Here is a 23,071-nt window from a genome sequence, read left to right as displayed (position 1 = left end):
TAAACTGGCGAATTTTTACTGGTTTCTGTCGGATTTCGAAATCTTGAAAAATTCCTCCGGTCCCCCCTTTGCACTTTTTTCACGTAATTTTGAAAAGTTCACTTTTTCAGTTCCTTTTATCATATTTTGTACTGAAAAGTACGCCGATTAAAAGTACTACTCACATTTTGAATTACCTCAAATAGTTCCTGAGATATGGCGCATTATAATTTGATAAAATTGTCAAACCGCCGGTTTCCCAATTTTGACTATAATGCGAAAACTGTAAGGGATAGAGACACGGGGTTTTCACCATAAGAATTACAACATATTTTTTAATAAACTGGCGAAATTTTACTGGTTTCTGTCGAAATTCAAAATCTTGAAAAATTCCTCCGGTCCCCCCTTTGCACTTTTTTCACGTAATTTTGAAAAGTTCACTTTTTCAGTTCCTTTTATCATATTTTGTACTGAAAAGTACGCCGATTAAAAGTACTACTCACATTTTGAATTACCTCAAATAGTTCCTGAGATATGGCGCATTATAATTTGATAAAATTGTCAAACCGCCGGTTTCCCAATTTTGACTATAATGCGAAAACTGTAAGGGATAGAGACACGGGGTTTTCACCATAAGAATTACAACATATTTTTTAATAAACTGGCGAAATTTTACTGGTTTCTGTCGAATTTCAAAATCTTGAAAAATTCCTCCGGTCCCCCCTTTGCACTTTTTTCACGTAATTTTGAAAAGTTCACTCTTTCAGTTCCTTTTATCATATTTTGTACTCCAAAGTACGCCGATTAAAAGGACTACACGCATTTTGAATTACCTCAAATAGTTTCTGAGATATGACGCATTGTAATTTGATAAATTTGTCAAATCGCCGGTTTCCCAATTTTGACTATAATGCGAAAACTGTAAGGGATAGAGACAAGGGGGTTTCACCATAAGAATTGCAACATATTTTTTAATAAACTGGCGAATTTTTACTGGTTTCTGTCGGATTTCGAAATCTTGAAAAATCCCTCCGGTCCACCCTTTGCACTTTTTTCACGTAATTTTGAAAAGTTCACTCTTTCAGTTCCTTTTATCATATTTTGTACTCCAAAGTACGCCGATTAAAAGTACTACTCGCATTTTGAATTACCTCAAATAGTTCCTGAGATATGGCGCATTATAATTTGATAAATTTGTCAAACCGCCGGTTTCCCAATTTTGACTATAATGCGAAAACTGTAAGGGATAGAGACACGGGGTTTTCACCATAAGAATTACAACATATTTTTTAATAAACTGGCGAATTTTTACTGGTTTCTGTCGGATTTCGAAATCTTGAAAAATTCCTCCGGTCCCCCCTTTGCACTTTTTTCACGTAATTTTGAAAAGTTCACTTTTTCAGTTCCTTTTATCATATTTTGTACTCCAAAGTACGCCGATTAAAAGTACTACTCGCATTTGGAATTACCTCAAATAGTTCCTGAGATATGGGGCATTAAAATTTGATAAAATTGTCAAACCGCCGGTTTCCCAATTTTGACTATAATGCGAAAACTGTAAGGGATAGAGACACTGGGTTTTCACCATAAGAATTACAACATATTTTTTAGTAAACTGGCGAATTTTTACTGGTTTCTGTCGGATTTCGAAATCTTGAAAAATTCCTCCGGTCCCCCCTTTGCACTTTTTTCACGTAATTTTGAAAAGTTCACTTTTTCAGTTCCTTTTATCATATTTTGTACTGAAAAGTACGCCGATTAAAAGTACTACTCACATTTTGAATTACCTCAAATAGTTCCTGAGATATTGCGCATTATAATTTGATAAAATTGTCAAACCGCCGGTTTCCCAATTTTGACTATAATGCGAAAACTGTAAGGGATAGAGACACGGGGTTTTCACCATAAGAATTACAACATATTTTTTAATAAACTGGCGAAAGTTTACTGGTTTCTGTCGAATTTCAAAATCTTGAAAAATTCCTCCGGTCCCCCCTTTGCACTTTTTTCACGTAATTTTGAAAAGTTCACTTTTTCAGTTCCTTTTATCATATTTTGTACTGAAAAGTACGCCGATTAAAAGTACTACTCACATTTTGAATTACCTCAAATAGTTCCTGAGATATGGCGCATTATAATTTGATAAAATTGTCAAACCGCCGGTTTCCCAATTTTGACTATAATGCGAAAACTGTAAGGGATAGAGACACGGGGTTTTCACCATAAGAATTACAACATATTTTTTAATAAACTGGCGAAATTTTACTGGTTTCTGTCGAATTTCAAAATCTTGAAAAATTCCTCCGGTCCCCCCTTTGCACTTTTTTCACGTAATTTTGAAAAGTTCACTCTTTCAGTTCCTTTTATCATATTTTGTACTCCAAAGTACGCCGATTAAAAGTACTACTCGCATTTTGAATTACCTCAAATAGCTCCTGAGATATGGCGTATTGTAATTTGATAAATTTGTCAAACCGCCGTTTTTCCAATTTTGACTATAATACGAAAACTGTAAGGGATAGAGACACGGGGTTTTCACCATAAGAATTACAACATATTTTTTAATAAACTGGCGAATTTTTACTGGTTTCTGTCGGATTTCGAAATCTTGAAAAATCCCTCCGGTCCCCCCTTTGCACTTTTTTCACGTAATTTTGTAAAGTTCACTTTTTCAGTTCCTTTTATCATATTTTGTACTCCAAAGTACGCCGATTAAAAGTACTACTCGCATTTTGAATTATCTCAAATAGTTTCTGAGATATGACGCATTGTAATTTGATAAATTTGTCAAACCGCCGGTTTCCCAATTTTGACTATAATACGAAAACTGTAAGGGATAGAGACACGGGGTTTTCACCATAAGAATTACAACATATTTTTTAATAAACTGGCGAATTTTTACTGGTTTCTGTCGGATTTCGAAATCTTGAAAAATTTCTCCGGTCCCCCCTTTGCACTTTTTTCACGTAATTTTAAAAGTTCACTTTTTCAGTTCCTTTTATCATATTTTGTACTCCAAAGTACGCCGACTAAAAGTACTACTCGCATTTTGAATTACCTCAAATAGCTCCTGAGATATGGCGTATTGTAATTTGATAAATTTGTCAAACCGCCGTTTTTCCAATTTTGACTATAATACGAAAACTGTAAGGGATAGAGACACGGGGTTTTCACCATAAGAATTACAACATATTTTTTAATAAACTGGCGAATTTTTACTGGTTTCTGTCGGATTTCGAAATCTTGAAAAATTCCTCCGGTCCCCCCTTTGCACTTTTTTCACGTAATTTTGAAAAGTTCACTCTTTCAGTTCCTTTTATCATATTTTGTACTCCAAAGTACTCCGATTAAAAGTACTACTCGCATTTTGAATTACCTCAAATAGCTCCTGAGATATGGCGTATTGTAATTTGATAAATTTGTCAAACCGCCGTTTTTCCAATTTTGACTATAATACGAAAACTGTAAGGGATAGAGACACGGGGTTTTCACCATAAGAATTACAACATATTTTTTAATAAACTGGCGAATTTTTACTGGTTTCTGTCGGATTTCGAAATCTTGAAAAATTCCTCCGGTCCCCCCTTTGCACTTTTTTCACGTAATTTTGTAAAGTTCACTTTTTCAGTTAATTTTATCTTATTTTGTACTCCAAAGTACGCCGATTAAAAGTACTACTCGCATTTGGAATTACCTCAAAAATTTCCTGAGATATGGCGCATTATAATTTGATAAAATTGTCAAACCGCCGGTTTCCCAATTTTGACTATAATGCGAAAACTGTAAGGGATAGAGACACGGGGTTTTCACCATAAGAATTACAACATATTTTTTAATAAACTGGCGAATTTTTACTGGTTTCTGTCGGATTTCGAAATCTTGAAAAATTCCTCCGGTCCCCCCTTTGCACTTTTTTCACGTAATTTTGAAAAGTTCACTTTTTCAGTTCCTTTTATCATATTTTGTACTCCAAAGTACGCCGATTAAAAGTACTACTCGCATTTTGAATTACCTCAAATAGTTCCTGAGATATGGCGCATTATAATTTGATAAATTTGTCAAACCGCCGGTTTCCCAATTTTGACTATAATGCGAAAACTGTAAGGGATAGAGACACGGGGTTTTCACTATAAGAATTACAACATATTTTTTAATAAACTGGCGAATTTTTACTGGTTTCTGTCGGATTTCGAAATCTTGAAAAATTCCTCCGGTCCCCCCTTTGCACTTTTTTCACGTAATTTTAAAAGTTCACTTTTTCAGTTTCTTTTGTCATATTTTGTACTTCAAAGTACGCCGATTAAAAGTACTACTCGCATTTGGAATTACCTCAAATAGTTCCTGAGATATGGCGCATTAAAATTTGAAAAAATTGTCAAACCGCCGGTTTCCCAATTTTGACTATAATGCGAAAACTGTAAGGGATAGAGACACGGGGTTTTCACCATAAGAATTACAACATATTTTTTAATAAACTGGCGAATTTTTACTGGTTTCTGTCGGATTTCGAAATCTTGAAAAATTCCTCCGGTCCCCCCTTTGCACTTTTTTCACGTAATTTTGAAAAGTTCACTTTTTCAGTTCCTTTTATCATATTTTGTACTCCAAAGTACGCCGATTAAAAGTACTACTCGCATTTTGAATTATCTCAAATAGTTTCTGAGATATGACGCATTGTAATTTGATAAAATTGTCAAACCGCCGGTTTCCCAATTTTGACTATAATACGAAAACTGTAAGGGATCGAGACACGGGGTTTTCACCATAAGAATTACAACATATTTTTTAATAAACTGGCGAATTTTTACTGGTTTCTGTCGGATTTCAAAATCTTGAAAAATTCCTCCGGTCCCCCCTTTGCACTTTTTTCACGTAATTTTCAAAAGTTCACTTTTTCAGTTCCCTTTATCATATTTTGTACTCCAAAGTAGGCCGATTAAAAGTACTACTCGCATTTTGAATTATCTCAAATAGTTTCTGAGATATGACGCATTGTAATTTGATAAATTTGTCAAACCGCCGGTTTCCCAATTTTGACTATAATGCGAAAACTGTAAGGGATAGAGACACGGGGTTTTCGCCATAAGAATTACAACATATTTTTTAATAAACTGGCGAATTTTTACTGGTTTCTGTCGGATTTCGAAATCTTGAAAAATTCCTCCGGTCCCCCCTTTGCACTTTTTTCACGTAATTTTGTAAAGTTCACTTTTTCAGTTAATTTTATCTTATTTTGTACTCCAAAGTACGCCGATTAAAAGTACTACTCGCATTTGGAATTACCTCAAATAGTTCCTGAGATATGGCGCATTAAAATTTGAAAAAATTGTCAAACCGCCGGTTTCCCAATTTTGACTATAATGCGAAAACTGTAAGGGATAGAGACACGGGGTTTTCAGCATAAGAATTACAACATATTTTTTAATAAACTGGCGAATTTTTACTGGTTTCTGTCGGATTTCGAAATCTTGATAAATTCCTCCGTTCCCCCCTTTGCACTTTTTTCACGTAATTTTGAAAAGTTCACTTTTTCAGTTCCTTTTATCATATTTTGTACTCCAAAGTACGCCGATTAAAAGTACTACTCGCATTTTGAATTATCTCAAATAGTTTCTGAGATATGACGCATTGTAATTTGATAAAATTGTCAAACCGCCGGTTTCCCAATTTTGACTATAATGCGAAAACTGTAAGGGATAGAGACACGGGGTTTTCACCATAAGAATTACAACATATTTTTTAATAAACTGGCGAATTTTTACTGGTTTCTGTCGGATTTCAAAATCTTGAAAAATTCCTCCGGTCCCCCCTTTGCACTTTTTTCACGTAATTTTCAAAAGTTCACTTTTTCAGTTCCCTTTATCATATTTTGTACTCCAAAGTAGGCCGATTAAAAGTACTACTCGCATTTTGAATTATCTCAAATAGTTTCTGAGATATGACGCATTGTAATTTGATAAATTTGTCAAACCGCCGGTTTCCCAATTTTGACTATAATGCGAAAACTGTAAGGGATAGAGACACGGGGTTTTCACCATAAGAATTACAACATATTTTTTAATAAACTGGCGAATTTTTACTGGTTTCTGTCGGATTTCAAAATCTTGAAAAATTCCTCCGGTCCCCCCTTTGCACTTTTTTCACGTAATTTTCAAAAGTTCACTTTTTCAGTTCCCTTTATCATATTTTGTACTCCAAAGTAGGCCGATTAAAAGTACTACTCGCATTTTGAATTATCTCAAATAGTTTCTGAGATATGACGCATTGTAATTTGATAAATTTGTCAAACCGCCGGTTTCCCAATTTTGACTATAATGCGAAAACTGTAAGGGATAGAGACACGGGGTTTTCGCCATAAGAATTACAACATATTTTTTAATAAACTGGCGAATTTTTACTGGTTTCTGTCGGATTTCGAAATCTTGAAAAGTTCCTCCGGTCCCCCCTTTGCACTTTTTTCACGTAATTATGAAAAGTTCACTTTTTCAGTTCCTTTTATCATATTTTGTACTCCAAAGTACGCCGATTAAAAGTACTACTCGCATTTTGAATTATCTCAAATAGTTTCTGAGATATGACGCATTGTAATTTGATAAATTTTTCAAACCGCCGGTTTCCCAATTTTGACTATAATGCGAAAACTGTAAGGGATAGAGACACGGGGTTTTCACCATAAGAATTACAACATATTTTTTAATAAACTGGCGAATTTTTACTGGTTTCTGTCGGATTTCGAAATCTTGAAAAATTCCTCCGGTCCCCCCTTTGCACTTTTTTCACGTAATTTTGAAAAGTTCACTTTTTCAGTTCCTTTTATCATATTTTGTACTCCAAAGTACGCCGATTAAAAGTACTACTCGCATTTTGAATTATCTCAAATAGTTTCTGAGATATGACGCATTGTAATTTGATAAATTTGTCAAACCGCCGGTTTCCCAATTTTGACTATAATGCGAAAACTGTAAGGGATAGAGACACGGGGTTCTCGCCATAAGAATTACAACATATTTTTTAATAAACTGGCGAATTTTTACTGGTTTCTGTCGGATTTCGAAATCTTGAAAAATTCCTCCGTTCCCCCCTTTGCACTTTTTTCACGTAATTTTGAAAAGTTCACTTTTTCAGTTCCTTTTATCATATTTTGTACTCCAAAGTACGCCGATTAAAAGTACTACTCGCATTTTGAATTATCTCAAATAGTTTCTGAGATATGACGCATTGTAATTTGATAAAATTGTCAAACCGCCGGTTTCCCAATTTTGACTATAATGCGAAAACTGTAAGGGATAGAGACACGGGGTTTTCACCATAAGAATTACAACATATTTTTTAATAAACTGGCGAATTTTTACTGGTTTCTGTCGGATTTCAAAATCTTGAAAAATTCCTCCGGTCCCCCCTTTGCACTTTTTTCACGTAATTTTCAAAAGTTCACTTTTTCAGTTCCCTTTATCATATTTTGTACTCCAAAGTAGGCCGATTAAAAGTACTACTCGCATTTTGAATTATCTCAAATAGTTTCTGAGATATGACGCATTGTAATTTGATAAATTTGTCAAACCGCCGGTTTCCCAATTTTGACTATAATGCGAAAACTGTAAGGGATAGAGACACGGGGTTTTCGCCATAAGAATTACAACATATTTTTTAATAAACTGGCGAATTTTTACTGGTTTCTGTCGGATTTCGAAATCTTGAAAAGTTCCTCCGGTCCCCCCTTTGCACTTTTTTCACGTAATTATGAAAAGTTCACTTTTTCAGTTCCTTTTATCATATTTTGTACTCCAAAGTACGCCGATTAAAAGTACTACTCGCATTTTGAATTATCTCAAATAGTTTCTGAGATATGACGCATTGTAATTTGATAAATTTGTCAAACCGCCGGTTTCCCAATTTTGACTATAATGCGAAAACTGTAAGGGATAGAGACACGGGGTTTTCACCATAAGAATTACAACATATTTTTTAATAAACTGGCGAATTTTTACTGGTTTCTGTCGGATTTCGAAATCTTGAAAAATTCCTCCGGTCCCCCCTTTGCACTTTTTTCACGTAATTTTGAAAAGTTCACTTTTTCAGTTCCTTTTATCATATTTTGTACTCCAAAGTACGCCGATTAAAAGTACTACTCGCATTTTGAATTACCTCAAATAGTTCCTGAGATATGGCGCATTATAATTTGATAAATTTGTCAAACCGCCGGTTTCCCAATTTTGACTATAATGCGAAAACTGTAAGGGATAGAGACACGGGGTTTTCACCATAAGAATTACAACATATTTTTTAATAAACTGGCGAATTTTTACTGGTTTCTGTCGGATTTCGAAATTTTGAAAAATTCCTCCGGTCCCCCCTTTGCACTTTTTTCACGTAATTTTGAAATGTTCACTTTTTCAGTTCCTTTCACCATATTTTGTACTCCAAAGTACGCCGATTAAAAGGACTACACGCATTTTGAATTACCTCAAATAGTTTCTGAGATATGACGCATTGTAATTTGATAAATTTGTCAAACCGCCGGTTTCCCAATTTTGACTATAATGCGAAAACTGTAAGGGATAGAGACAAGGGGGTTTCACCATAAGAATTGCAACATATTTTTTAATAAACTGGCGAATTTTTACTGGTTTCTGTCGGATTTCGAAATCTTGAAAAATTCCTCCGGTCCACCCTTTGCACTTTTTTCACGTAATTTTGAAAAGTTCACTCTTTCAGTTCCTTTTATCATATTTTGTACTCCAAAGTACGCCGATTAAAAGTACTACTCGCATTTTGAATTACCTCAAATAGTTCCTGAGATATGGCGCATTATAATTTGATAAATTTGTCAAACCGCCGGTTTCCCAATTTTGACTATAATGCGAAAACTGTAAGGGATAGAGACACGGGGTTTTCACCATAAGAATTACAACATATTTTTTAATAAACTGGCGAATTTTTACTGGTTTCTGTCGGATTTCGAAATCTTGAAAAATTCCTCCGGTCCCCCCTTTGCACTTTTTTCACGTAATTTTGAAAAGTTCACTTTTTCAGTTCCTTTTATCATATTTTGTACTCCAAAGTACGCCGATTAAAAGTACTACACGCATTTTGAATTATCTCAAATAGTTTCTGAGATATGACGCATTGTAATTTGATAAATTTGTCAAACCGTCGGTTTCCCAATTTTGACTATAATACGAAAACTGTAAGGGATAGAGACACGGGGTTTTCGCCATAAGAATTACAACAAATTTTTTAATAAACTGGCGAATTTTTACTGGTTTCTGTCGGATTTCGAAATCTTGAAAAATTAATCCGGTCCCCCCTTTGCACTTTTTTCACGTAATTTTGAAAAGTTCACTTTTTCAGTTCCTTTTATCATATTTTGTACTCCAAAGTAGGCCGATTAAAAGTACTACTCGCATTTTGAATTACCTCAAATAGTTTCTGAGATATGACGCATTGTAATTTGATAAATTTGTCAAACCGCCGGTTTCCCAATTTTGACTATAATGCGAAAACTGTAAGGGATAGAGACACGGGGTTTTCACCATAAGAATTACAACATATTTTTTAATAAACTGGCGAATTTTTACTGGTTTCTGTCGGATTTCGAAATCTTGAAAAATTCCTCCGGTCCCCCCTTTGCGCTTTTTTCACGTAATTTTGAAAAGTTCACTTTTTCAGTTCCTTTTATCATATTTTGTACTCCAAAGTACGCCGATTAAAAGTACTACTCGCATTTGGAATTACTTCAAATAGTTCCTGAGATATGGCGCATTAAAATTTGATAAAATTGTCAAACCGCCGGTTTCCCAATTTTGACTATAATGCGAAAACTGTAAGGGATAGAGACACGGGGTTTTCACCATAAGAATTACAACATATTTTTTAATAAACTGGCGAATTTTTACTGGTATCTGTCGGATTTCGAAATCTTGAAAAATTCCTCCGGTCCCCCCTTTGCACTTTTTTCACGTAATTTTGAAAGGTTCACTTTTTCAGTTCCTTTTATCATATTTTGTACTCCAAAGTACGCCGATTAAAAGTACTACTCGCATTTTGAATTACCTCAAATAGCTCCTGAGTTATGGCGCATTATAATTTGATAAATTTGTCAAACCGCCGGTTTCCCAATTTTGACTATAATGCGAAAACTGTAAGGGATAGAGACATGGGGTTTTCACCATAAGAATTACAACATGTTTTTTAATAAACTGGCGAATTTTTACTGGTTTCTGTCGGATTTCGAAATCTTGAAAAATTCCTCCGGTCCCCCCTTTGCACTTTTTTCACGTAATTTTGAAAGGTTCACTTTTTCAGTTCCTTTTATCATATTTTGTACTCCAAAGTACGCCGATTAAAAGTACTACTCGCATTTTGAATTATCTCAAATAGTTTCTGAGATATGACGCATTGTAATTTGATAAATTTGTCAAACCGCCGGTTTTCCAATTTTGACTATAATGCGAAAACTGTAAGGGATAGAGACACGGGGTTTTCACCATAAGAATTACAACATATTTTTTATTAAACTGGCGAATTTTTACTGGTTTCTGTCGGATTTCGAAATCTTGAAAAATTCCTCCGGTCCCCCCTTTGCACTTTTTTCTCGTAATTTTGAAAAGTTTACTTTTTCAGTTCCTTTTATCATATTTTGTACTCCAAAGTACGCCGATTAAAAGTACTACTCGCATTTTGAATTACCTCAAATAGTTTCTGAGATATGGCGCATTATAATTTGATAAATTTGTCAAACCGCCGGTTTCCCAATTTTGACTATAATGCGAAAACTGTAAGGGATAGAGACACGGGGTTTTCACCATAAGAATTACAACATATTTTTTAATAAACTGGCGAATTTTTACTGGTTTCTGTCGGATTTCGAAATCTTGAAAAATCCCTCCGGTCCCCCCTTTGCACTTTTTTCACGTAATTTTGAAAAGTTCACTTTTTCAGTTAATTTTATCTTATTTTGTACTCCAAAGTACGCCGATTAAAAGTACTACTCGCATTTTGAATTACCTCAAATAGTTCCTGAGATATGGCGCATTATAATTTGATAAATTTGTCAAACCGCCGGTTTCCCAATTTTGACTATAATGCGAAAACTGTAAGGGATAGAGACACGGGGTTTTCACCATAAGAATTACAACATATTTTTTAGTAAACTGGCGAATATTTACTGGTTTCTGTCGGATTTCGAAATCTTGAAAAATTCCTCCGTTCCACCCTTTGCACATTTTTCACGTAATTTTGAAAAGTTCACTCTTTCAGTTCCTTTTATCATATTTTGTACTCCAAAGTACGCCGATTAAAAGTACTACTCGCATTTTGAATTACCTCAAACAGTTCCTGAGATATGGCGCATTATAATTTGATAAATTTGTCAAACCGCCGGTTTCCCAATTTTGACTATAATGCGAAAACTGTAAGGGATAGAGACACGGGGTTTTCACCATAAGAATTACAACATATTTTTTAATAAACTGGCGAATTTTTACTGGTTTCTGTCGGATTTCGAAATCTTGAAAAATTCCTCCGGTCCATCCTTTGCACTTTTTTCACGTAATTTTGAAAAGTTCACTTTTTCAGTTCCTTTTATCATATTTTGTACTGAAAAGTACGCCGATTAAAAGTACTACTCGCATTTTGAATTACCTCAAATAGTTCCTGAGATATGGCGCATTATAATTTGATAAAATTGTCAAACCGCCGGTTTCCCAATTTTGACTATAATGCGAAAACTGTAAGGGATAGAGACACGGGGTTTTCACCATAAGAATTACAACATATTTTTTAATAAACTGGCGAATTTTTACTGGTTTCCGTCGAATTTCAAAATCTTGAAAAATTCCTCCGGTCCCCCCTTTGCACTTTTTTCACGTAATTTTGAAAAGTTCACTTTTTCAGTTCCTTTTATCATATTTTGTACTCCAAAGTAGGCCGATTAAAAGTACTACTCGCATTTTGAATTACCTCAAATAGTTTCTGAGATATGACGCATTGTAATTTGATAAATTTGTCAAACCGCCGGTTTCCCAATTTTGACTATAATGCGAAAACTGTAAGGGATAGAGACACGGGGTTTTCACCATAAGAATTACAACATATTTTTTAATAAACTGGCGAATTTTTACTGGTTTCTGTCGGATTTCGAAATCTTGAAAAATTCCTCCGGTCCCCCCTTTGCGCTTTTTTCACGTAATTTTGAAAAGTTCACTTTTTCAGTTCCTTTTATCATATTTTGTACTCCAAAGTACGCCGATTAAAAGTACTACTCGCATTTGGAATTACTTCAAATAGTTCCTGAGATATGGCGCATTAAAATTTGATAAAATTGTCAAACCGCCGGTTTCCCAATTTTGACTATAATGCGAAAACTGTAAGGGATAGAGACACGGGGTTTTCACCATAAGAATTACAACATATTTTTTAATAAACTGGCGAATTTTTACTGGTATCTGTCGGATTTCGAAATCTTGAAAAATTCCTCCGGTCCCCCCTTTGCACTTTTTTCACGTAATTTTGAAAGGTTCACTTTTTCAGTTCCTTTTATCATATTTTGTACTCCAAAGTACGCCGATTAAAAGTACTACTCGCATTTTGAATTACCTCAAATAGCTCCTGAGTTATGGCGCATTATAATTTGATAAATTTGTCAAACCGCCGGTTTCCCAATTTTGACTATAATGCGAAAACTGTAAGGGATAGAGACATGGGGTTTTCACCATAAGAATTACAACATGTTTTTTAATAAACTGGCGAATTTTTACTGGTTTCTGTCGGATTTCGAAATCTTGAAAAATTCCTCCGGTCCCCCCTTTGCACTTTTTTCACGTAATTTTGAAAGGTTCACTTTTTCAGTTCCTTTTATCATATTTTGTACTCCAAAGTACGCCGATTAAAAGTACTACTCGCATTTTGAATTATCTCAAATAGTTTCTGAGATATGACGCATTGTAATTTGATAAATTTGTCAAACCGCCGGTTTTCCAATTTTGACTATAATGCGAAAACTGTAAGGGATAGAGACACGGGGTTTTCACCATAAGAATTACAACATATTTTTTATTAAACTGGCGAATTTTTACTGGTTTCTGTCGGATTTCGAAATCTTGAAAAATTCCTCCGGTCCCCCCTTTGCACTTTTTTCTCGTAATTTTGAAAAGTTTACTTTTTCAGTTCCTTTTATCATATTTTGTACTCCAAAGTACGCCGATTAAAAGTACTACTCGCATTTTGAATTACCTCAAATAGTTTCTGAGATATGGCGCATTATAATTTGATAAATTTGTCAAACCGCCGGTTTCCCAATTTTGACTATAATGCGAAAACTGTAAGGGATAGAGACACGGGGTTTTCACCATAAGAATTACAACATATTTTTTAATAAACTGGCGAATTTTTACTGGTTTCTGTCGGATTTCGAAATCTTGAAAAATCCCTCCGGTCCCCCCTTTGCACTTTTTTCACGTAATTTTGAAAAGTTCACTTTTTCAGTTAATTTTATCTTATTTTGTACTCCAAAGTACGCCGATTAAAAGTACTACTCGCATTTTGAATTACCTCAAATAGTTCCTGAGATATGGCGCATTATAATTTGATAAATTTGTCAAACCGCCGGTTTCCCAATTTTGACTATAATGCGAAAACTGTAAGGGATAGAGACACGGGGTTTTCACCATAAGAATTACAACATATTTTTTAGTAAACTGGCGAATTTTTACTGGTTTCTGTCGGATTTCGAAATCTTGAAAAATTCCTCCGTTCCACCCTTTGCACATTTTTCACGTAATTTTGAAAAGTTCACTCTTTCAGTTCCTTTTATCATATTTTGTACTCCAAAGTACGCCGATTAAAAGTACTACTCGCATTTTGAATTACCTCAAACAGTTCCTGAGATATGGCGCATTATAATTTGATAAATTTGTCAAACCGCCGGTTTCCCAATTTTGACTATAATGCGAAAACTGTAAGGGATAGAGACACGGGGTTTTCACCATAAGAATTACAACATATTTTTTAATAAACTGGCGAATTTTTACTGGTTTCTGTCGGATTTCGAAATCTTGAAAAATTCCTCCGGTCCATCCTTTGCACTTTTTTCACGTAATTTTGAAAAGTTCACTTTTTCAGTTCCTTTTATCATATTTTGTACTGAAAAGTACGCCGATTAAAAGTACTACTCGCATTTTGAATTACCTCAAATAGTTCCTGAGATATGGCGCATTATAATTTGATAAAATTGTCAAACCGCCGGTTTCCCAATTTTGACTATAATGCGAAAACTGTAAGGGATAGAGACACGGGGTTTTCACCATAAGAATTACAACATATTTTTTAATAAACTGGCGAATTTTTACTGGTTTCCGTCGAATTTCAAAATCTTGAAAAATTCCTCCGGTCCCCCCTTTGCACTTTTTTCACGTAATTTTGAAAAGTTCACTTTTTCAGTTCCTTTTATCATATTTTGTACTCCAAGGTACGCCGATTAAAAGTACTACTCGCATTTTGAATTATCTCAAATAGTTTCTGAGATATGACGCATTGTAATTTGATAAATTTGTCAAACCGTCGGTTTCCCAATTTTGACTATAATGCGAAAACTGTAAGGGATAGAGACACGGGGTTTTCGCCATAAGAATTACAACAAATTTTTTAATAAACTGGCGAATTTTTACTGGTTTCTGTCGGATATCGAAATCTTGAAAAATTAATCCGGTCCCCCCTTTGCACTTTTTTCACGTAATTTTGAAAAGTTCACTTTTTCAGTTCCTTTTATCATATTTTGTACTCCAAAGTAGGCCGATTAAAAGTACTACTCGCATTTTGAATTACCTCAAATAGTTTCTGAGATATGACGCATTGTAATTTGATAAATTTGTCAAACCGCCGGTTTCCCAATTTTGACTATAATGCGAAAACTGTAAGGGATAGAGACACGGGGTTTTCACCATAAGAATTACAACATATTTTTTAATAAACTGGCGAATTTTTACTGGTTTCTGTCGGATTTCGAAATCTTGAAAAATTCCTCCGGTCCCCCCTTTGCGCTTTTTTCACGTAATTTTGAAAAGTTCACTTTTTCAGTTCCTTTTATCATATTTTGTACTCCAAAGTACGCCGATTAAAAGTACTACTCGCATTTGGAATTACCTCAAATAGTTCCTGAGATATGGCGCATTAAAATTTGATAAAATTGTCAAACCGCCGGTTTCCCAATTTTGACTATAATGCGAAAACTGTAAGGGATAGAGACACGGGGTTTTCACCATAAGAATTACAACATATTTTTTAATAAACTGGCGAATTTTTACTGGTTTCTGTCGGATTTCGAAATCTTGAAAAATTCCTCCGGTCCCCCCTTTGCACTTTTTTCACGTAATTTTGAAAGGTTCACTTTTTCAGTTCCTTTTATCATATTTTGTACTCCAAAGTACGCCGATTAAAAGTACTACTCGCATTTTGAGTTACCTCAAATAGTTCCTGAGATATGGCGCATTATAATTTGATAAATTTGTCAAACCGCCGGTTTCCCAATTTTGACTATAATGCGAAAACTGTAAGGGATAGAGACACGGGGTTTTCACCATAAGAATTACAACATATATTTTAATAAACTGGCGAATTTTTACTGGTTTCTGTCTTATTTCCAAATCTTGAAAAATTCCTCCGGTCCCCCCTTTGCACTTTTTTCACGTAATTTTGAAAGGTTCACTTTTTCAGTTCCTTTTATCATATTTTGTACTCCAAAGTACGCCGATTAAAAGTACTACTCGCATTTTGAATTACCTCAAATAGTTCCTGAGATATGGCGCATTATAATTTGATAAATTTGTCAAACCGCCGGTTTCCCAATTTTGACTATAATGCGAAAACTGTAAGGGATAGAGACACGGGGTTTTCACCATAAGAATTACAACATATTTTTTAATAAACTGGCGAATTTTTACTGGTTTCTGTCGGATTTCGAAATCTTGAAAAACCCCTCCGGTCCCCCCTTTGCACTTTTTTCACGTAATTTTGAAAAGTTCACTTTTTCAGTTAATTTTATCTTATTTTGTACTCCAAAGTACGCCGATTAAAAGTACTACTCGCATTTGGAATTACCTCAAATAGTTCCTGAGATATGGCGCATTATAATTTGATAAAATTGTCAAACCGCCGGTTTCCCAATTTTGACTATAATGCGAAAACTGTAAGGGATAGAGACACAGGGTTTTCACCATAAGAATTACAACATATTTTTTAATAAACTGGCGAATTTTTACTGGTTTCTGTCGGATTTCGAAATCTTGAAAAATTCCTCCGGTCCCCCCTTTGCACTTTTTTCACGTAATTTTGAAAAGTTCACTTTTTCAGTTCCTTTTATCATATTTTGTACTCCAAAGTACGCCGATTAAAAGTACTACTCGCATTTTGAATTACCTCAAATAGTTCCTGAGATATGGCGCATTATAATTTGATAAATTTGTCAAACCGCCGGTTTCCCAATTTTGACTATAATGCGAAAACTGTAAGGGATAGAGACACGGGGTTTTCACCATAAGAATTACAACATATTTTTTAATATACTGGCGAATTTTTACTGGTTTCTGTCGGATTTCGAAATCTTGAAAAATTCCTCCGGTCCCCCCTTTGCACTTTTTTCACGTAATTTTAAAAGTTCACTTTTTCAGTTCCTTTTGTCATATTTTGTACTCCAAAGTACGCCGATTAAAAGTACTACTCGCATTTGGAATTACCTCAAATAGTTCCTGAGATATGGCGCATTAAAATTTGAAAAAATTGTCAAACCGCCGGTTTCCCAATTTTGACTATAATGCGAAAACTGTAAGGGATAGAGACACGGGGTTTTCGCCATAAGAATTACAACATATTTTTTAATAAACTGGCGAATTTTTACTGGTTTCTGTCGGATTTCGAAATCTTGAAAAATTCCTCCGGTCCCCCCTTTGCACTTTTTTCACGTAATTTTGAAAAGTTCACTTTTTCAGTTCCTTTTGTCATATTTTGTACTCCAAAGTACGAAGATTAAAAGTACTACTCGCATTTTGAATTACCTCAAATAGATTCTGAGATATGACGCATTGTAATTTGATAAATTTGTCAAACCGCCGGTTTCCCAATTTTGACTATAATGCGAAAACTGTAAGGGATAGAGACACGGGGTTTTCGCCATAAGAATTACAACATATTTTTTAATAAACTGGCGAATTTTTACTGGTTTCTGTCGGATTTCGAAATCTTGAAAAATTCGCCGATTAAAAGTACTACTCGCATTTGGAATTACCTCAAATAGTTCCTGAGATATGACGCATTGTAATTTGATAAATTTGTCAAACCGCCGGTTTCCCAATTTTGACTATAATGCGAAAACTGTAAGGGATAGAGACACGGGGTTTTCACCATAAGAATTACAACATATTTTTTAATAAACTGGCGAATTTTTACTGGTTTCTGTCGGATTTCGAAATCTTGAAAAATTCCTCCGGTCCCCCCTTTGCACTTTTTTCACGTAATTTTGAAAAGTTCACTTTTTCAGTTCCTTTTATCATATTTTGTACTCCAAAGTACGCCGATTAAAAGTACTACTCGCATTTGGAATTACCTCAAATAGTTCCTGAGATATGGCGCATTAAAATTTGATAAAATTGTCAAACCGCCGGTTTCCCAATTTTGACTATAATGCGAAAACTGTAAGGGATAGAGACACTGGGTTTTCACCATAAGAATTACAACATATTTTTTAGTAAACTGGCGAATTTTTACTGGTTTCTGTCGGATTTCGAAATCTTGAAAAATTCCTCCGGTCCCCCCTTTGCACTTTTTTCACGTAATTTTGAAAAGTTCACTTTTTCAGTTCCTTTTATCATATTTTGTACTGAAAAGTACGCCGATTAAAAGTACTACTCACATTTTGAATTACCTCAAATAGTTCCTGAGATATGGCGCATTATAATTTGATAAAATTGTCAAACCGCCGGTTTCCCAATTTTGACTATAATGCGAAAACTGTAAGGGATAGAGACACGGGGTTTTCACCATAAGAATTACAACATATTTTTTAATAAACTGGCGAATTTTTACTGGTTTCTGTCGGATTTCGAAATCTTGAAAAATTCCTCCGGTCCCCCCTTTGCACTTTTTTCACGTAATTTTGAAAAGTTCACTTTTTCAGTTCCTTTTATCATATTTTGTACTCCAAAGTACGCCGATTAAAAGTACTACTCGCATTTTGAATTATCTCAAATAGTTTCTGAGATATGACGCATTGTAATTTGATAAATTTGTCAAACCGCCGGTTTTCCAATTTTGACTATAATGCGAAAACTGTAAGGGATAGAGACACGGGGTTTTCACCATAAGAATTACAACATATTTTTTAATAAACTGGCGAATTTTTACTGGTTTCTGTCGGATTTCGAAATCTTGAAAAATTCCTCCGGTCCCCCCTTTGCACTTTTTTCTCGTAATTTTGAAAAGTTTACTTTTTCAGTTCCTTTTATCATATTTTGTACTCCAAAGTACGCCGATTAAAAGTACTACTCGCATTTTGAATTACCTCAAATAGTTTCTGAGATATGGCGCATTATAATTTGATAAATTTGTCAAACCGCCGGTTTCCCAATTTTGACTATAATGCGAAAACTGTAAGGGATAGAGACACGGGGTTTTCACCATAAGAATTACAACATATTTTTTAATAAACTGGCGAATTTTTACTGGTTTCTGTCGGATTTCGAAATCTTGAAAAATCCCTCCGGTCCCCCCTTTGCACTTTTTTCACGTAATTTTGAAAAGTTCACTTTTTCAGTTAATTTTATCTTATTTTGTACTCCAAAGTACGCCGATTAAAAGTACTACTCGCATTTGGAATTACCTCAAATAGTTCCTGAGATATGGCGCATTATAATTTGATAAAATTGTCAAACCGCCGGTTTCCCAATTTTGACTATAATGCGAAAACTGTAAGGGATAGAGACAAGGGGGTTTCACCATAAGAATTGCAACATATTTTTTAATAAACTGGCGAATTTTTACTGGTTTCTGTCGGATTTCGAAATCTTGAAAAATTCCTCCGGTCCCCCCTTTGCACTTTTTTCACGTAATTTTGAAAAGTTCACTCTTTCAGTTCCTTTTATCATATTTTGTACTCCAAAGTACGCCGATTAAAAGTACTACTCGCATTTTGAATTACCTCAAATAGTTCCTGAGATATGGCGCATTATAATTTGATAAATTTGTCAAACCGCCGGTTTCCCAATTTTGACTATAATGCGAAAACTGTAAGGGATAGAGACACGGGGTTTTCACCATAAGAATTACAACATATTTTTTAATAAACTGGCGAATTTTTACTGGTTTCTGTCGGATTTCGAAATCTTGAAAAATTCCTCCGTTCCACCCTTTGCACATTTTTCACGTAATTTTGAAAAGTTCACTCTTTCAGTTCCTTTTATCATATTTTGTACTCCAAAGTACGCCGATTAAAAGTACTACTCGCATTTTGAATTACCTCAAACAGTTCCTGAGATATGGCGCATTATAATTTGATAAATTTGTCAAACCGCCGGTTTCCCAATTTTGACTATAATGCGAAAACTGTAAGGGATAGAGACACGGGGTTTTCACCATAAGAATTACAACAAATTTTTTAATAAACTGGCGAATTTTTACTGGTTTCTGTCGGATTTCGAAATCTTGAAAAATTCCTCCGGTCCATCCTTTGCACTTTTTTCACGTAATTTTGAAAAGTTCACTTTTTCAGTTCCTTTTATCATATTTTGTACTGAAAAGTACGCCGATTAAAAGTACTACTCGCATTTTGAATTACCTCAAATAGTTCCTGAGATATGGCGCATTATAATTTGATAAAATTGTCAAACCGCCGGTTTCCCAATTTTGACTATAATGCGAAAACTGTAAGGGATAGAGACACGGGGTTTTCACCATAAGAATTACAACATATTTTTTAATAAACTGGCGAATTTTTACTGGTTTCTGTCGAATTTCAAAATCTTGAAAAATTCCTCCGGTCCCCCCTTTGCACTTTTTTCACGTAATTTTGAAAAGTTCACTTTTTCAGTTCCTTTTATCATATTTTGTACTCCAAGGTACGCCGATTAAAAGTACTACTCGCATTTTGAATTATCTCAAATAGTTTCTGAGATATGACGCATTGTAATTTGATAAATTTGTCAAACCGTCGGTTTCCCAATTTTGACTATAATGCGAAAACTGTAAGGGATAGAGACACGGGGTTTTCGCCATAAGAATTACAACAAATTTTTTAATAAACTGGCGAATTTTTACTGGTTTCTGTCGGATATCGAAATCTTGAAAAATTAATCCGGTCCCCCCTTTGCACTTTTTTCACGTAATTTTGAAAAGTTCACTTTTTCAGTTCCTTTTATCATATTTTGTACTCCAAAGTAGGCCGATTAAAAGTACTACTCGCATTTTGAATTACCTCAAATAGTTTCTGAGATATGACGCATTGTAATTTGATAAATTTGTCAAACCGCCGGTTTCCCAATTTTGACTATAATGCGAAAACTGTAAGGGATAGAGACACGGGGTTTTCACCATAAGAATTACAACATATTTTTTAATAAACTGGCGAATTTTTACTGGTTTCTGTCGGATTTCGAAATCTTGAAAAATTCCTCCGGTCCCCCCTTTGCACTTTTTTCACGTAATTTTGAAAGGTTCACTTTTTCAGTTCCTTTTATCATATTTTGTACTCCAAAGTACGCCGATTAAAAGTACTACTCGCATTTTGAGTTACCTCAAATAGTTCCTGAGATATGGCGCATTATAATTTGATAAATTTGTCAAACCGCCGGTTTCCCAATTTTGACTATAATGCGAAAACTGTAAGGGATAGAGACACGGGGTTTTCACCATAAGAATTACAACATATATTTTAATAAACTGGCGAATTTTTACTGGTTTCTGTCTTATTTCCAAATCTTGAAAAATTCCTCCGGTCCCCCCTTTGCACTTTTTTCACGTAATTTTGAAAGGTTCACTTTTTCAGTTCCTTTTATCATATTTTGTACTCCAAAGTACGCCGATTAAAAGTACTACTCGCATTTTGAATTATCTCAAATAGTTTCTGAGATATGACGCATTGTAATTTGATAAATTTGTCAAACCGCCGGTTTCCCAATTTTGACTATAATGCGAAAACTGTAAGGGATAGAGACACGGGGTTTTCACCATAAGAATTACAACATATTTTTTAATAAACTGGCGAATTTTTACTGGTTTCTGTCGGATTTCGAAATCTTGAAAAATTCCTCCGTTCCCCCCTTTGCACTTTCTTCACGTAATTTTGAAAAGTTCACTTTTTCAGTTCCTTTTATCATATTTTGTACTCCAAAGTACGCCGATTAAAAGTACTACTCGCATTTTGAATTACCTCAAATAGTTCCTGAGATATGGCGCATTATAATTTGATAAAATTGTCAAACCGCCGGTTTCCCAATTTTGACTATAATGCGAAAACTGTAAGGGATAGAGACACGGGGTTTTCACCATAAGAATTACAACAAATTTTTTAATAAACTGGCGAATTTTTACTGGTTTCTGTCGGATTTCGAAATCTTGAAAAATTCCTCCGGTCCCCCCTTTGCACTTTTTTCACGTAATTTTGAAAACTTCACTTTTTTAGTTCCTTTTATCATATTTTGTACTCTAAAGTACGCCGATTATGAAATGCTTGGCAAAGGCGACAGGATGGTCATCCTATTCTTGCGATAGTCGCGGGTTTGAATCTTGCTGGGACATGTCCGTAAAATTTATGTATGTGATTGTTCTAGACAAGAGTGAAAAATCCGACAAAAAAAATGATTCCAGTTACGCCACTAACCAGGCTGGGTAGGACCGTATATCTTCTGGGATGATTTCCAAAGTTTGTCATTCGCCAGTCGGTAGGCTCAATGCCGAGGACCGTGGTTCGGAGCCCACGTTAAGCTGTAGGCCTAGTCACTAAAAAAATCAAGAGGTTAATGTGAATAAAGATAATAGAACTCTCTCGTATAGTAACAAGGTTGGTTTAGCCCATTATTAATATATTTGTTGGTCTATTTCCCCAATTCTAGAACAGCATTTCATCCTGTGTTAGCTAAGTATTGTTAAAACGACCTGAACAAGTCATAATCAAAAGGCGTTATGACTGTTGAGCAACACTGTATCGAACGTTGTGTTATAAGAGGATGACTTTACACGTGTTACTGATACATGTTAGGTATCTGCACTAACAGTTTCATTGGGTTTTATTAGCCTGTAATATCTTGCTGACTATATCGGAAACAAGACTTTATAGACAGGCCGAATAGGCTTTGATGCCAATGGGGGTAACAATGACATCACCAGTGACACTACACCACAGAATACTATTCTTTTTCGTCTGGAAAGCGACAAAACCGGTATGTTGAAACAGTTCAGAGGGCATTTTCAGTCAATTTGTATGGTATCCATTGTCTTCTTGTTTTGAAGCTCATCTCATCGCATGTACAAGCTAACAACATGGTGGTTCATGAACTGCTAAGCTATCTGAAAGATCTCAGTTTCCGTCCCATATAATCTACAATCTATTGCCTGCAATAGTTTTTGTTTATACAGCTTCTTCAATGACATTCACATCAAAATTACACTACAAAGACATCAGATCAATGCATTTACAAATTTTTGTTGGGTTTTGGAAACGGATTTTAACGGATCAAAAAAAAGTAAAATATCTTAAAAATAAAATTTAGAGTGTTTTATGATTAGCGTCTATACATATTGAATAACTGAAAATAATAATTAGAAAACTGTGATTTTATGATCTCTAAGCCATCGCATTTAATAGTTAAGTTCGTTGATAACAGTTATTTAGACTGATATTTCACATTTGCACCAATTCCCAAATATTTGTAAGCACGTAATATTTAAAAGGCTAATCTTTGATTAATATTTAGGTGTTAGTTGATATATTCGTAATTTAAGTATCATAATAAAAATATTAGCAACAAAAAATATTTACTGATATTTCAATATCACATATTTTTTAACAAATCTTTTGTCAATTAATTTTTTACAATAGACAAATATGTTA

This window comes from Rhynchophorus ferrugineus, unplaced genomic scaffold (assembly GCF_030347505.1).
Source record: "Rhynchophorus ferrugineus isolate W39M unplaced genomic scaffold, kcgeb_rfMv2 rfM1, whole genome shotgun sequence".
Classification (NCBI taxonomy): Eukaryota; Metazoa; Arthropoda; class Insecta; order Coleoptera; family Curculionidae; genus Rhynchophorus; species Rhynchophorus ferrugineus.
The sequence above is the reverse complement of the archived record's forward strand: the minus strand, read 5'-3'. Positions refer to the sequence as shown.